Here is a 15,936-nt window from a genome sequence, read left to right on the forward strand (position 1 = left end):
AGGCATTGTCTAAGAAGGAATTGTTCAAAATTTCATTTCTAAGCACCAAAATAGTGGATGAAAGGCTTTTTTAAAAATTGCTATTAAGGCAATTTTTAAGCTAGAACTACGAAAATTGGTATTGTGTTTCTCAGTCAGAAATAAAAAAACATATATTTCAACATGTTTGGAAATTCAACCGCTAATGGGGTAAGATGGGGATGAAAATTTTTAAGAAAATATTTTGTTATATTAAAAAATGTTTAAAGGTGAATCTACGAATACTGGTATTTCACTTATTGGTTAGATATAAAGAAATATGTGTTAGAGAAAAAGGTTTCTATGGAAATACCACCGCAAGAACATAAAAGGCATGATTAACGAAAATCTTGGTCTCAAGTTACTAGAATTACCTTTTGGTCAGAAGTACATTTGGCAAAGACCAAGCTTCTATGACATCATTTAGTGTGTAAAGTTTGAAATATGTTGCAGTTTCGTACAACAGAAAAATTCAGCTAAAGAAAAACAAAAAACAAAACAAAGATTTGTGTAGACTGTACAGTCTACATGAGTGAAGCAGCGGGCAGTATGTAGTAGGCCACCCTGCGTGACAGGCATATTGTGTTGGAGTTGTGTTGGTCTGGTTTGTTGACTCGTTTTGCTAGGGCTACACATACAGATGAGCATGGATGGCTGGGGGAAGGCAGAGACGGACAGAGAAAGGGGCAAGAGGGTATGGAAGAGAGGGAGGGGAGGAGGAGGTGGACAGGGGGAGAGGATGGAAGAGATGGACAGAGAGAGGAGGGAGGAAGGAAGATGCAGGTGGCAGGTGGAAGGTGCAGAGAGGGAATGGGCAGATGAAAAAGGAAGAGAGGAGGAGGAAAACCACAGAGAGATGGAAGGAGGGTGTGGACAGAGGGTAGAGGGGCGAGATGAGCAAAAAGAGGGTGGAGGATGGGATGGAGAGACAGAGAGAATGAAGAAGAGGAGTTTGGACAGCTAGAGATGGGAGGATGAGTTGGACAGAGAGGTGGGGGAGGAAGACGTGGACACAGAGAAGGGAAGAGGGAAATGTGTCCATTGTGTGTGTCAAATACGTATGTGAGTGAAGCCACAGGGGAAATAGTACTACAGAAATAAATCCCAGAAAATTATCCTGTCTGAATATCAAAAATTTGGAATCTTTTTCATGGTTTGCTTCCAGGTCAGTAGTCTGCTCCTTTTCTTTCTTTTCTTAAAGTTTTTCAAGTATGCAGTATAATATACATAGCATCTTTATCAATGTAAAACATGGCATTACTTTTCATTTTACATCACTTCCTTTTAGAAGGAAAATCCAGTACAAAGGTTTTAAAAATAATAATTGGTATTAGGTCTTTCCTTCTGGTTTGAAACATTGATACCGACTTGCCAAATGACTGTTATTTAGAAACTGAAATTAACTCACCCATCACTACATAAATTTGCACCATTCTGGTATAATGGTGTTAATGCTGTCAACAGGTTTTATCAGCATTATCCTAGTGTTTCCTGCATGTCATTCTTTAAATATGGGACCGAGTGAGGTGGTGCAGTGGTTAGCACACTGGACTCGCGTTCGGGAGGACGACTGTTCAATCCCGTCTCCGACCATCTTGATTTAGGTTTTCCGTGATTTCCCTAAACCGCTTCAGGCAAATGCCGGGACGGTTCCTTTGAAAGGGCGCGGCCGATTTCCTTCCCCATCCTTCCCTCACCTGAGCTTTCGCTCCGTCTCTAATGACCTCATTGTCGACGGGATGTTAAACACTAATCTCCTCCTCCTCCTCCTTTAAATATGGCACCACTTCATTTTAACTACTCTTGTTCTCAGAATGTCTTATCACTAAGATGTGGGCTATATTGCATGGAGATTTCAGAAACCAGTTTGCACATTTCCTGTAATTGGTCTGTGCATGTTCCACACCCTCAGATAGATCTCCCTTATTCACCCCAATATTTTCATTACAAGAAAAGTAAATAATAGTTTTGAGCTCAGTTTCCCATTCTTTAGCCTTTCCAGTTGTATCTGGTGATCCTTACCTACTAACTCATACTGCTAATACATCTTTGTTCTGATTTACATAATTATTCTTATCAGGCTTATGAGTATTCGTGTCTCTTTCTATTTCTCAGCTTGTGATTCATGAAAATGAAATGGTATTCAAGAATTTTGTCTATAAACGTGTGCACCAACCTCAAAAAATTTCTTCAATCATTATTAACAATTTTAATCTCTATTCCCTATAAATCGACTACAGAACTCCCACACCATTTATATACACAAACACAACACTTCACAAACTGTTTCTCAGAACCCTGCTACATACTACCCCACTATCAGTATGAACTTAACTCATTGGGCAAATCTATTGTAGTTCGTTGACCAGTACAGGGGATAGACACCGCCACCAGATAGCAACTAGACTCGGTTGCTACCAACAGAAAGCGTCGCACCCCATCAGTGTTATAGTCAGCAGCTGCTCATATCATTCTGCTTGCAGGTCCCCCCAACATTAGCGCCTGGACAAGCTCAGTTCTCGGATGTGTACAAATGACTTACATGGTTGTGAGGTAAAGATCTGCACCTGCCAATATCAAAACTGCTCTGGTAAATGCACTTTCCTTTAGTCTTGAATCTCTTGTTTCTTCTTTACAATGACCTGTCATGTTTACTAGATGCAGCATTACGACCTGGTTCCAAAGAATTTTTGCATGTTAATTAGACCATGTTCAGATTGTCTTCCACCAGAGCATAAGCTACATTAATTTCCTTGGCTTAGAATGATGTACAAATCCTACTTCTTAATTTTCAGGTTGCATTTATTTAGTTTACTTTCTTTTCTTCAGAGAATAAATTTTTGTTGCATGCTACAAAGACGTTATTGGTGCTTGCCAAGCAACTTGTGAAGTGTTTATTAATGTTCTTTCCTTTTCAATACTTCTGTTATATTTTGTCAATTAAATAGGTGATTTGGGAACATGATTCAATGTAAAATCACAATATCTCTTTAATATATATCATCATTACAGCCCCCCCATGAACCATGGACCTTGCCATTGGTGGGGAGGCTTGCGTGCCTCAGCGATACAGATGGCCGTACCGTAGGTGCAACCACAACGGAGGGGTATCTGTTGAGAGGCCAGACAAACATGTGGTTCCTGAAGAGGGGCAGGAGCCTTTTCAGTAGTTGCAGTGACAACAGTCTGGATGATTGACTGATCTGGCCTTGCAACATTAACCAAAACGGCCTAGCTGTGCTGGTACTGCGAACGGCTGAAAGCAAGGGGAAACTACAGCCGTAATTTATCCCGAGGACATGCAGCTTTACTGTATGATTAAATGATGATGACATCCTCTTGGGTAAAATATTCCGGAGGTGAAATAGTCCCCCATTCGGATCTCCGGGCGGGGACTACTCAGGAGGACGTCGTTATCAGGAGAAAGAAAACTGGCATTCTACGGATCGGAGCGTGGAATGTCAGATCCCTTAATCGGGCAGGTAGGATAGAAAATTTAAAAAGGGAAATGGATAGGTTAAAGTTAGATATAGTGGGAATTAGTGAAGTTCGGTGGCAGGAGGAACAAGACTTTTCGTCAGGTGAATACAGGGTTATAAATACAAAATCAAATAGGGGTAATGCAGGAGTAGGTTTAATAATGAATAGGAAAATAGGAATGCGGGTAAGCTACTACAAACAGCATAGTGAACGCATTATTGTGGCCAAGATAGACACAAAGCCCATGCCTACGACAGTAGTAAAAGTTTATATGCCAACTAGCTCTGCAGATGATGAAGAAATTGATGAAATGTATGATGAGATAAAAGAAATTATTCAGGTAGTGAAGGGAGACGAAAATTTAATAGTCATGGGTGACTGGAATTCGTCAGTAGGACAAGGGAGAGAAGGAAACATAGTAGGTGATTATGGATTGGGGCTAAGAAATGAAAGAGGAAGCCGTCTGGTAGAATTTTGCACAGAGCATAACTTAATCATAGCTAACACTTGGTTCAAGAATCATAAAAGAAGGTTGTATACATGGAAGAATCCTGGAGATACTAAAAGGTATCAGACAGATTATATAATGGTAAGACAGAGATTTAGGAATCAGGTTTTAAATTGTAGGACATTTCCAGGGGCAGATGTGGACTCTGACCACAATCTATTGGTTATTACCTGTAGGTTAAAACTGAAGAAACTGCAAAAAGGTGGGAATTTAAGGACACGAGATCTGGATAAGCTGAAAGAACCAAAGGTTGTATAGAGTTTCAAGGAGAGCATAAGGGAACAATTGGCAGCAATGGGGGAAAGAAACACAGTTGAAGAAGAATGGGTAGCTCTGAGGGATGAAGTAGTGAAGGCAGCAGAGGATAAAGTAGGTAAAAAGACGAGGGTTGCTAGAAATCTGTGGGTAACAGAAGAAATATTGAATTTAATTGATGAAAGGAGAAAATATAAAAATGCAGTAAATGAAGCAGGCAAAAAGGAATACAAACATCTCAAAAATGAGATCGACAGGAAGTGCAAAATGGCTAAGCAGGGATGGCTAGAGGACAAATGTAAGGATGTAGAAGCTTATCTCACTAGGGGTAAGATAGATACTGCCTACAGGAAAATTAAAGAGACCTTTGGAGAGAAGAGAACCACGTGTATGAATATCAAGAGCTCAGATGGCAATCCAGTTCTAAGCAAAGAAGGGAAGGCAGAAAGGTGGAAGGAGTATATAGAAGGTTTATACAAGGGCGATGTACTTGAGGACAATATTATGGAAATGGAAGAGGATGTAAATGAAGGTAAAATGGGAGATATGATACAAAATGGGAGGTAAGATACTGCGTGAAGAGTTTGACAGAGCACTGAAAGACCTGAGTCGAAACAAGGCCCCCGGAGTAGACAAAATTCCATTAGAACTACTGACGGCCTTGGGAGAGCCAGTCATGACAAAACTCTACCAGCTGGTGAGTAAGATGTATGAGACAGGTGAAATACCCTCAGACTTCAAGAAGAATATAATAATTCCAATCCCAAAGAAAGCAGGTGCTGACAGATGTGAAAATTACCGAACTATCAGTTTAATAAGTCACAGCTGCAAAATACTAACGCGAATTCTTTACAGACGAATGTAAAAACTGGTAGATGCGGACCTCGGGGAGGATCAGTTTGGATTCCGTCAAAATGTTGGAACACGTGAGGCAATACTGACATTACGACTTATCTTAGAAGAAAGATTAAGAAAAGGCAAACCTACATTTCTAGCATTTGTAGACTTAGAGAAAGCTTTTGACAACATTGGCTGGCATACTCTTTTTCAAATTCTAAAGGTGGCAGGGGTAATATACAGGGAGCGAAAGGCTATTTACAATTTGTACAGAAACCAGATGGCAGTCATAAAAGTCGAGGGGCATGAAAGGGAAGCAGTGGTTGGGAAAGGAGTAAGACAGGATTGTAGCCTCTCCCCGATGTTATTCAATCTGTATATTGAGCAAGCAGTAAAGGAAACAAAAGAAAAATTTGGATTAGGTATTAAAATTCATGGAGACGAAGTAAAAACTTCGAGGTTCGCCGATGACATTGTAATTCTGTCAGAGACGGCAAAGGACTTGGAAGAGCAGTTGAACGGAATGGACAGTGTCTTGAAAGGAGGATATAAGATGAACATCAACAAAAGCAAAACGAGGATAATGGAATGTAGTCAAATTAAATCCGGTGATGCTGAGGGAATTAGATTAGGAAATGAGACACTTCAAGTAGTAAAGGAGTTTTGCTATTTAGGAAGTAAAATAACTGATGATGGTCGAAGTAGAGAGGATATAAAATGTAGACTGGCAATGGCAAGGAAAGCGTTTCTCAAGAAGAGAAATTTGTTAACATCGAATATATATTTATGTATCAGGAAGTCGTTTATGAAAGTATTTGTTTGGAGTGTAGCCATGTATGGAAGTGAAACATGGATGATAACTAGTTTGGACAAGAGGAGAACAGAAGCTTTCGAAATGTGGTGCTACAGAAGACTGCTGAAGATTAGATGGGTAGATCACGTAACTAATGAGGAGGTATTGAATAGGATTGGGGAGAAGTGAAGTTTGTGGCACAACTTGACTAGAAGAAGGGATCGGTTGGTAGGACATGTTTTGAGGCATCAAGGGATCACAAATTTAGCATTGGAGGGCAGCGTGGAGGGTAAAAATCGTAGAGGGAGACCAAGAGATGAATACACTAAGCAGATTCAGAAGGATGTAGGTTGCAGTAGGTACTGGGAGATGAAGCAGATTGCACAGGATAGAGTAGCATGGAGAGCTGCATCAAACCAGTCTCAGGACTGAAGACAACAACAACAACAACAACAACATTACAGGCAAATAACTCTCCATGAAATGTATTTTATTGTCATCAAGTGTTCAAATATACATATGCAGCACTTAATTTCAGAATGCATGTACTTTGTGAAGGCTGAAACAAAAGTGAACATTAAATCATGATGAGTTAAGTTATGGACACGCAGATTCTCTAATTTCTTTTACGTTTTACAATTAAATATTCTCATTTACAGGAGAGTTAGAGGACTGCAACAGTGAGTGAGAGGGTGGGGGTATTCTTGCAATCACAGGTTGTTGCCTAAGTTGTGGCGATGGCCAGCTCAGCACTGCAACAAAGATTCTGACATCCTAGTGTTGCATTCATTGCACATTCTACGTTAAACAGTAAAAGTAAACATTTATTTAATATACAGTATTATACTATAAAAATAAAAACAGCCTCTCAATGGTCTTCATATATAGGACTACAGATATAGTCAAAGCCGGTTTTCCATAAATCTTTAAGATATATTTAAGTATTATAACTTCATCTCACCTATATCCACTTCGATAGGAAGTACAGCACAGTGTGACACTTTCATCATCTCATCACTGTCAAGGTGAATTTAGGAACATAATCCTGTTTCCACCCTTCTATTACATCTCCATGTCTTCCCCTCTGCCTGCCTAAAATCTGAGTCAGTATCCCGTCATGATGAGTGAGTGTTTAAGTATCTTGGAAAACTTTCTGATACATGTTGTTACCTGTTTATTTCCTCTTACAGACTGTTGCTGATTGTGGCCCTTTCAGAAATATCTCCTAAGATGATAATGCATAGAACAGAGATAATTTTTCATCTATATTGGTTTTTGTTTATGACTGAGGCAGTGAGAACCATTAACGGCCCAAAGCGCATGCGTGTATCCACAAGTGCGTGTGCGCGTATGCATCGGCGTTGGACAATAGTTGAGCAGCACAGAGCAACAAAATTATGTTTTGTGCTTTGGGCCCATATTGAAATGAATATCTGAGAAATTGGTGAGACAGCTTTTTATGTATCTTCATATATACAGTGTGGAACTACAGATATAGTCAAAGCTGGTTTTTCATAAGATCTAAAGATGTCAGAAGCATGCATACATGCTAAAATCTCAAAATTAATGATTGTGTACTTTAGGCCCTTATGGTTCCCAGCTCCTCAATTGCTCCCAAGTCTGATACATCCATACTTTTGAAAGTATGTGTTTTAAGATTTGCAGAAGATTTTTTTTGCAAGTCTGTAGTTTTGAGGGCTTTCCAAGCCTGCCAGCAGCTTTATTATCTGGCTCTTATGATCTGAGTGTACACAGACATGGTAACTTTCCCTGCTGATACCTGTAAGTGTGTGGTCTAAGCCTGATGCTGAATTTTTGGTTACACTTTGTAAGAGTGGTTGCCATTTGTTCCAGGCCAAATTAGTAAACATGTTTATGATACAGTTACTAATTTCTTCCTTAACACTTACACTTATGTTCACAACTCCACCAAAGATCATATAAGGTTTGAAAGCAGAGAATGTCCAGGATCTTGGTTAATTTATTAAAAAACAAATGTACAAATAAAGAAGTCCATATTGCCATTACTTGAGTGATACACACATCAAATTACTTGTTTTTTTATGGAGGTCAAACTTTGTTTGTTCAAAATGCTTATCTAGACTAATTGTGATTAGATATTGCTTAGCTTTAAAATTTGTATGATTTATAGTGTATTAGAGAGTATTGAAAAGTTTCTGAGACTTGAATTTTACCCAAAATTTGTTAAGTGTATAATAAAATACTGCTAAGTGTCTCACAAAACAACTTTCTTGATTCAGCATGACAGGTGGTTGTGATTTGAGTGGTTTGGTTAGTTTGTAGTGAGCATATTTCCATTGTCCTGTTTTGTTGAGGTGGCAATTTTGATGTGGCTGTCATGTAAGAGCAATATGTATATATAAAATTTGTTTCAAATTTGAGAATATCACCAAGAAAAAAGTTGTTGGAGAAAGAATCTTAGATCAAATGCAGACTGGCATATATTTAAAAAATGGGCTCACATTGACTGATAACATCCACTTTGGGCAGCCACCTGCTGGCTCCAGATAAGAAAATGTTCAGAAATTGAGGGATACGATTCTGCAGGAAGGTAGGCAGGCCATCTAAGACATTTATAACACCTCAGGAATAAGTTACGGTACATATCAACACATTCTGTCAGGTGAATTCTAACACGAGAAGGAGTACGTCACAAAGTTTGTATTGCAGCTGCTTCAAGACAATCGGAAGGAACATTGTGTGGAAGTCTGCAGTGAATTTAAACAGCTACTTCAGGACAGTCCAAATGATCTTTGAAAGGATGTCAGTGGTAACAAAGGTTGTGTTTATGGCTACAAACCTGAAACTGGACAGTAGTAGTTGCAATGATGAGTCCTTCACTTCGGCCAAAAAAAGTCTGACAAGTCAAGAGTAACATTGAGTAGTTATACAGATAGGATTGTTCAAAGTGTGTCCCTCCTGATCAGCTGGTCAATGCAGAGTTCTACCACAATTGTTTGTGAGATTTTAGGAGGAGATGAGAAGAAAACACATACAGTAGTAGCACAAGAACAACAGGGTACTCCACAGTGACAATGCATGCTGACATCGTACTGCCACCTTGGAGCACGCTATCCAAACCCTATCCGTACCAACAGTGTTCCACTTCACTTACGCCTCACAGCACCCAGTGTCTGCTGCCTAGCTGACCTTTTCAGCTTTCCACATCACCCAAAAACCCCTGTCTATACTTTACTAAATCCAAAGCTGTAACAACACCAGAACACTGTTGTTAACCTTTCAACTGAAATCCTCAACCCCACAGACGTCAATCCTACACACAAATTTAACCAAGCCGAACTTCTCAAGGACCTACTCTCCTCCTCCTGAACCCTGCAATGGAAACATTTCTTTGGCACCAGTCTCTCCAACCAAAGCCAACATAATCCCAACACTGAACACTGCCTCTCCCAATTCATACCACCATACAACTGTGATCCTTCCTCCCTCACACCTAACGATCCCCTGGTCACCTTCCAGGAATTCCTTACAACAACCTTTCAGCAAATGAAAGGACAGCCATAGACAGCCTCAAAACAGATTCTGACCCAATCATTCCTACCTGCAGCAAAGTTTCTACCACTCTTGTTATGAATCACAGTAACTACCTGGTGGAAGGCCTCTGCGAGTTGTCTGATTCCGCTGCCTGTATCCTCTGTCAGAGTCATCCTATCCCAGAAGTCCAACAAAACCTCCAATCCCCGCTTAAAACATTTAGGCCCTTCCCAGAATCCATTTCCCTTCTCTTTCCACACAGCCATCTTCTTTACGATCACCAAAATCCACAAACCCAACAATCCTGGATACCTATTGTAGTTGGTATGCTCCCATTGAAAGAATTTTGGAGTCCTCGCTGTAACCGACACCCCCCTGCCCCCTCCCGTCAAAGATGCCAACCACTTCTTTCAGCAACTCCCTACCATACCCCACCCTTTACCTGATGGATCAGTACTTGTCATTGTTGATGCCACGTCCCTGTACGCCAATATCTGCCATGCCCATGGTCTTGTTGCTATTGAACACTACATCTCCTAATATCCTTCATACACCTTACTAACTTTATCCTAATACATGATTACTTCTCCTTTGAAGAGAAGGTATACAAACAAATTTGCTGCACAGCCATGGGCACCCTCGTATGCCAACCTGTTAACACTATGCTGTCCGGCGACACCACATTGGTGTCGTGTGTAGAATCGCTCAGTGGCCAGAAACAACATTTTAGTATGTTTTGTTTAGGTGACAATAAGTTACACACGTCAATATGTTTTTTGTTTTTATAAGTACTTGTGCGCTTTCATCATGGCAGATGAAAGAGGCAATAGAATTATTTATGATGAATGCGCGGACGTCTTGTCTGACATTCTGGAAAAACTTGGCCGATTGGGAAGAAGACATTGGATATCAAAAAATGAAAGTGAAGCAGAATTGATGGATGATAGTGAAATATGTCCAAGAAGAATTCGGCGAACGCTACAGTTGCCAACTGATTTGGCTGAATCGGACAAAGAAGACAGTGCACAATGGTTGAACTTTGATTTACTGAGAACCAATAATAAATTTGAATGATCCCTGGGTCCAAACATATTTCTCAAAGATACACACAACATCGAGGATATAGTAGAATTATATATTGGGAATGATCTATTTGAATATATTAACAATGAAACCAACAAGTACTACAGTCAAAATTGCAATAGAAGGAAACTAGATTTTAAAAATGCCAAATTTGTCAATGTTACGGGACCCAAACTTAGAAAATGATTTGGGCTTGCTATCCTTATGGGAATTGTAAAAAAGCAAGGATCAATGATTATTGGTCAACAAATCTGTTGATAGACTCACAGATATTTCGCAAAACGATATCCCGCAACCAATTCAGACAAATATTATCATTTTTACATTTTTCTGACAGCAACAATAAATGTGATAATGCTGACCGGCTTGTCAAAGTGTAATTCATAATTGATTATTTTTCCAAAAAGTTTAAAGAGACATTTAATCTAAGTCAAAGCATCTCAGTTGATGAAGGAATGATACATTGGCATGGATGGTTAAATTTTAAAGTTTATTATCTGCCGAAAATTATGAAATACAGAATTCTCATTTGGATGCTGTGTGATTAGAGTACAGGATACATTTCCTCATTCAAGATATATTCCGACGCTGAACAGCCTTTCGCAAAAACAGTGATGGAACTATTGAGACCTTCTGATGGAAATTGGTATCACCTCTGCATGGATAATTATTATAACAATGTAGAACTTGCAGAGAAATTACTTGAAAAGAAAATTCGAGTTTGTGGAATGATACAGCAAAATAGAGGATTTCTGAAAATTAAAGCGTGCAAGAGTCAACATGTTTGAAACTTCTCATCAACAGAAAGGTGACAAGTGGCCAACGACAAGCCAAGTAATCCAAATTAGCACTGGCGGCACCAAGCGAATAAATTTGTACAAGACGTGTGGACGGTAAAGTGTTAAATAACCACTAGAGCAAACCTTCCTAGTGTCCCAAACCCCATTTCTGGTTTAGGTTAATTGGTGATATCTTCATGATCTGGACTCAGGGCCAAGACACCCTAACATCATTTCAGCACTACCTCCACTTCTTCCTTCCCACCAGCTTCACCTGGTCCTCCTAAAACCAGCTTGCTGCCTTCCTGAATGTTGACCATCTCCTTTGCTATGGCTCCATCCACACCTCCTGCCATACAGCCTGGCCACCCAGAATGGTTTATGTGCAGTGACAATAACTCCCTTGCCCAGTATGCTGAAGGACTCACAAAGGCCTTCACAGACTGGCGCTATCCTCCAGAGCTAGTATGCAACCAGATTTCACATGTCATATCCCCAGACACTCCCAATCCTCCCCCCCCCCCCCCCCCCCCCCAAGAAACAGCTTCAAAGGAGCAGCCCTTTTGTCACCCATACCATCCCAGACTGCAACAACTGAACCACATCCTTCATCAGGGCGAAATGAAGCACATTGAAAAGTGGTGTTGTGTTGCCCATCCAACCTCCACAACATCCTAGTCCTTGTCACTTGCCACAGGGGTCATATCCCTGTAGAAGACCCAGTTGAAAGACCTGCCCAATCCACACACTAAGCATGCCCTAGTCCATCAGAGGCTGGGCCACCTGCAAAACAGTCACATCATAAACCAGCTCTGCTGCAATCATTGCGCAGCTTTTTTTGTTGGTAGACTACCACCAGCTCTCCACCAGGATGAGTGACCAACTCCAAACTGTGGCCAAGAACAAAGGAGGCCACCCTGTGACACAACATGCAGATGAACATAACATGCTTGATTTTAATGTCTGCTTCACAACGCACACCATCTGGAGCCTCCCCTCCACCACCAGCTGTTCTAAACTGCACGGGTGGGAGTTCTTTCAACACATCTCTGCTCCTGATATTATCCTGGCCTCAATGTATGATAACTCACTGTCCCCATACCCTCCACTCAACGGCTTCCATGCCCTCTGTCCTATCACCTCCTCCCAATTCTCATCCCCTCACCCTCACTGCGTACCGCTCTCTGCCAACACACCCACCACTCTTTTTCCGGTTCTGGTCTTCTCGTTTTAAATCCCATCAGTCAGAATTGGATGAGCCTCATGTAGCTGAAGCTGTATAAAGGGCACAACAAGCTTTCAAGGACTTGAAAAAGGTAGGGAAATTTGTAAAGAGAAAGAAAGTTCTGTTGTTAGGTAGTTCCCATGCTGGAGGTGTTGGCTAGCTACTGCAGGAAAATCTAAGTCCAGAGTACCAGGTCACAAACTTTTTCAAGCCTAGTGCAGATCTGGGTCAGGTAACAGAGGATATAGGTTCTTTATGCAAGGATTTCACGAAGGAGGATGCCGTGGTTATAGTGGGTGGTCCGGGAAACAGCATTGACAGAGACTCTGAATATTCCATAGAGAGTGACCTGGTGAAGATAGCATCAGCAACAAAGCATACGAGTTTGGGATTTGTGTCTGTGTTGAGACGCCATGATCGGCCTCATTTGAACTCTTCTGTAGGGAGGGTGAACTTGGAGTTGGAGTGGCTGCTTAGAACGGATATAGGGTCCCATATTGGTTTGATTCCTGTGGATGCTATTGATAGGTGGGACTACACTAGTCATGGCCTTCACCTCAATAGGGAAGGGAAGGGAAAACTGTCTGGCTTGATTGCAGAAAACTTAAGGGGGGACACTGTCACAAGTGGTAAAATACCAGTGGTCAGAGGGCTGCCTTTTTTAGGATAGGGAAGGGGGATAGAAAACAAGTGTTCAGAGAGATTGGCAGACACACTCAGTTTGAGAAAATATATGAACAGGAGTCATATATTAGCATACAGACTCCATTTAAACAATGTTTAACAGAAAGTAATCAGAAACTGCCAGTTCATCTTCACCAAAGCAGTTATAATCGCATTAGTATGCAGTATCAGTTATCTTTATTACACCAGAACATTCTGGGAATCAGAATTAAAGTTGATGAACTACTCATTTGTATCGATGAAATGAATTCATCTAACCAAATTGACATAATCTGCCTCTCTGAACATCAAGTGACCACTGGTATAGATATGTTAGACATTTCAGGATTTAAGCTAGCTTCCTACTTCTGCAGAGTAGATATGGATGGAGGAGGAGTTGCCACATTTATTAAAAACTGCCATAAATTCAAGAACATTGACATTAATAAATTCTGTTTAGAGCAGCATCTAGAAGCATGTGCAACAGAAGTAGAGTTCCATAAGAGATCCTATATAATGTAACTATTTACCGAGCACCTGCAGGAAATTATAACCTATTCATAAATCATCTAGAAGCTCTTTTGGGTTATTTAACAGTAAGAAACAAAGAAATTTTGATTGCTGGTGACTTTAATACAGATTTTCTAATTAATTCTTCCAGTTAACATTTACTTCAGTTAGTAATGTTGTCTTTCAATCTAACTCACACAGTAAACTTTCCAACTAGGATCACTAAATCCTCAAGGACAGCCATTGATAACATTTTTATAGACAAATCAAAGGAACAAAGTCATATCATAAAACCTGTAATAAATGGACTATCAGATCATGACATGCAGCTGCTTGTTTTAGATGTACATTCTAAGCAGATTATCAAGACTGCTAAATCTGAGTAAAGGAGAGTATTCAATCAACCAAAAATTGAGTGTTTTAGAAAACTGCTCAAAGATATGAACTGGAAAGATGTTTATAGTGCTCATGACGTGAATGAAAAATATAACACATTCATGAACAATGTCAGTACCATGTTTGAAAACTGTTTTCCTCTAAAAATTACTCAAATTAAACAGAAGTCTATAATACAACCATGGATCACACAAGGAATAAAGATTTCCTGTAAGACAAAAAGGAAAATGTACCTGTCAACCAAGAATAGCTTCAATGCTGATGATTTAGCTAAATACAAGGAATACTGTAAAATATTTAAAAAAGTAATTCAGACATCCAAACAAACACACTACGAGAAGAAGATAGCAATGTCAGGGAACAAAATAAAAACAATATGGGATATAGTGAAAGAGGAGACTGGTAGAACCAGAAAGGAACAGGAGCAAATAGCACTAAGGGTAGATGACATATTAGTAACTGATGGGCATAGTGTGGCAAATATATTTAACAAGTACTTTATATCCGTTACTGGTAGAATGGGATTGTCAGGATCAGTAAATAATGCCCTTGAATATCTGAAACTAGCATTTAAAAAACGCTTCAGGTACATGAATATGTCACTCACTTCACCAAAAGAAATAATTTCCATAATAAAATCTTAAAAAACAAAGCATTCTAGTGGTTATGATGAAATATCAACAAAGTTAATTAAGGCATGTTCTTGTGAGTTTAGTACAATTCTAAGTTACTTGTGTAACCAGTCACTTATAACTGGAACATTTCATGACTGGCTGAAAAATGCAGATGTTAAGCCTCTATTCAAGAAAGGTGATAAAGAGATGCCATCAAACTACAGACCGATTTCACTTTTGCCACCATTCTCAAAAATTTTAGAAAAAGTAATGTACAGGCAGGTTCTCAACCATCTGACCACAAATAACATATTATCAAGAACACAGTTTGGATTTCTGAAGGGTTCTGATATCGAAAAGGCTATTTACACCTACAGTGAAAATGTACTTAATTCATTAAATAACAAGTTACAAGCAGTAGGTATTTTCTGTGATTTGTCAAGGGCATTCGATTGTGTAAACCACAACATTCTTTTAAATAAATTAGAATTCTATGGTGTCACGGGCAGTGCTTCAAAATGGTTCAAGTCATACCTCGCTAACAGGAAACAAAGGGTGTCAGTGCAAGGGACTAGTGAATTAAGTCATCAGTCATCATCAGAATGGGAAGAAATTACATGTGGTGTCCCACAAGGATCCAACTTAGGGCCATTGCTTTTTCTTGTTTACATTAATGATCTCTCATCAGTTACACTGCCAGAAGCAGAGTTCATTTTGTTTGCAGATGACACAAGAATTGCAATAAATAGTATGTCGAGTGTAGTTCTAGAAAGATCTGCTAATGATATTTTCATGGATATTAATAAATGATTTAAAGCCAACTCACTGACATTAAACTTCGAAAAGACTCACTATATGCAATTCAGAACCCAGCATATGCATAAAGTACGAAGAAGAGCAGATAGAAGAGGTTGACTGTCTTAAATTCCTGGGATTACAACTTGATAATAAATTCAGTTGGGAGGAGCACACCACAGAACTGCAGCAACGCCTTAACAAATCTGTATTTGCAATTCGAGTGTTAGCAGACATAGGCGACATAAAAGTGAAAAAGCTTGCATACTTTGCCTACTTTCATTCCATAATGTCATATGGTACAATATTTTGGGGTAACTCTTCAAGTCAAACAAAAGTTTTCAGAGTCCAAAAGCGTGTAATACGTATTATTTGTGGAGTAAACTCACGGACGTCTTGTAGAAACCTCTTCAAAGAACTGGGTATACTAACTACTGCCTCTCAGTATATTTAGTCCTTAATGA

The sequence above is a fragment of the Schistocerca gregaria genome, chromosome 1 (genome assembly GCF_023897955.1).
Source record: "Schistocerca gregaria isolate iqSchGreg1 chromosome 1, iqSchGreg1.2, whole genome shotgun sequence".
Taxonomy (NCBI): Eukaryota; Metazoa; Arthropoda; class Insecta; order Orthoptera; family Acrididae; genus Schistocerca; species Schistocerca gregaria.